This window comes from Dipodomys spectabilis, unplaced genomic scaffold (genome assembly GCF_019054845.1).
Source record: "Dipodomys spectabilis isolate Male_0828 unplaced genomic scaffold, ASM1905484v1 ptg000058l, whole genome shotgun sequence".
NCBI lineage: Eukaryota > Metazoa > Chordata > Mammalia > Rodentia > Heteromyidae > Dipodomys > Dipodomys spectabilis.
Genome location: NW_024870735.1, coordinates 2214771 through 2217372, shown reverse-complemented (window position 1 = coordinate 2217372; position 2602 = coordinate 2214771).

The window sequence follows — 2602 nt, the reverse complement described above, 5'->3', positions numbered from 1 at the left end:
CATTCTAAATCAAAAACTTTTCTCTTTGACATACTCTCCACCTTCACATTGTCTTGTCACAGGCCACCAAAGCAATGAAACCAACTGAACATACCCTGAAACCTTCGAACTTGTAAATCTGAGTAAGCTGCTTAATAAATGGACAATATCACTTATTATGGTAGGTTATAAAGCTTACACAGAAGTCTAGTCTTTCTAACAATGTAGAATATATTAAAATGTGCTTCATTATAAAATATCTAACTCCATATTGTATTTTGTGTTTTTGTTTTTGTTAGTCCTAAGGCTTAAACTCAGGACCTGGATGGTGCTTTTGTGTTCTAGGCCAGAACTCGACATACAATCTGAACTGAACTCCATTTCCCCTGGTGGTTAGTTGGAGATGAGAATCTAATGAAGTTTCCTACTCAGGCTGGCTTTGAACTGTGATCTTCGGATCTCAATCTCTTAACTAGCTAAGATTACATCCTTGAACTACCAGTGCCTAACCATGTTGCATATTTTGTGTAATTCCAATTTCCAGCATTGTGTAGATGCTCTTACTACAATATATAAAAAAGTAACCCTGTTTCCATTGTATTTGATGATGGTATAATTTGTCTGTGTGTGGGGGGAAAGGGAACAAACAAATTGTTTAAATAGGGATACAGATGGACCTATTGCAACAATGAGATGTACAAGATGTTATGTAGAAAAACGAACTTTACAACTTTGGCACGGGAGTGGGGAGCAGGGTAGGGGAGATAGGTAGGGATGGTAAGGGGAAACAAAGGAGGAGGCAACAATGTTTGATAAGAAATATACTCATTACCTTGCCCATGTAATTGTAACCCCTCTTTATGGTATTTTCACAGAAAAAAAACTTAAAACATAATAAGGATATTTGTAAAGTTTATAATAAAGAAAGGATGTTCAGCCTTTACAAAATGTATGCAAAATCTATGCTAAACTATTGATATTTACTGTACCTTTCCTGCAATCAGTTTGATATAGTTTAATATTTGTCATGCCAAGTTTCTCTATATTCTACTGGAGATTTACTTTTTCATGTATGTATGTATATGTATATGTATATATCTATCTATCTACTTATCTATCTATATCTATATATTCTGTATAGATTCTATATTCTCTCTCTCTAGATATATTCCAATGTGGATAATTAGACTTGAAACTTTGCTTTGTTATTCTGTTCGGAAGCTGAAACTGGTCAGCTCATTCTGTGACAATATCTGTGCTCATTCTCATCATTCCTTTATTTACCACACAATCTGCCTTCTAAAATCAGCTTCATTTCCTAGGTAAGGTTACCAATCAGTCCAACCAATATTCACCCAGAGGCTTTTAATAAAGCAAGCTTTAAGGAAGGAAGATAGCATGAAGTGACAACTACAGAATTTCTACAGAGACATGACATTGTTCACATTTCTGCCTTCCTTCTCTTCTCATACTTCAGAAAGCATTGACTAACCCTGTAAATATACTGCATTTATAACTTAAGGATCAGTGGTTTTTTCCAACCTGAAACCTTCTTTTCCATGATTTTTAACATAAACTTTTAGGACTTTTTTTCATTGTGATAGGATTCCATTGAAAACGAAGCCAAGTATATCAAGAAACCAGTGTTTTCAACTCAGAGTACTAAACAAAAGAGGGAGAAAATGGTTAGCTACATATGTTAAGCACAAATAGAGGCAATATCAAGATATTTTGAAATTGTATATTTTTACTGGATAAAGTGGCTCAAACCTGTAATATTATCTGCTTGGAAAACATAGATTAGAGAATTCCAGTTCCAGGCAAGCCCAGACAAAAAAAGAAGTTTCAGAAACTCTAACCATTTGCTGGGTGCAATGTGTTTTGCTTGTTCAAGCAGGCCCAGGCATAGTGATACTACCTCAAAATAAGCAATCAAATTACATTCTGCAGTTATGGCAGTAGTAGAGATGCTGTTTCACAAGTATAAAGTTTTGGGTTCAATCTTCCAGTACTGCTAGGCATTTAAGTGTGTGACAGGGCAAGAATTTGGCATGTCTAAGGTCAAGATTTCACACTCTTTTTACAAGCTCTAATAAAACCTTTACCTCTTTTGGTATTTAAAAAAAATATACCATAACTTCCATGCCCAAACCAAATAATTTCCTATCAGAGCTTTTCTCCTATCCGTTAACTAATATGTTATGTGTTGGATACTGTCCCACTGAAATCACACTAAAGATAAAAAATCCATTGCCTTAGAAAGTGACTGCATTTGGAAACAGAATCTCAAAGGTAGCATTTAAGTTGAAGTCTCCTCCAAGAGAAGCAGAAGGCCTTGAATATTCCAAGGAAAGAGGACTCCGAAGACGCCAACTCTGATCTTGGAGTTTTAGTTCCACCAACTCAGAGGCAATGTATTTACAGTGTTAATGCTACCTAATCTGTGGTAGTGTATTATTACAATTAATAACAAATGTGGAATCTATAAGACATGAAAAGTCATTGACTCTTGGGGTCCATGACTCATCTCTACAATGCTAGTTATTAAGAAGGATGAGACATGGGGGATAATGCTTTTCAGGCTAGTTGGAAAATTCATGAGTTACTATCCAATTAACTATAA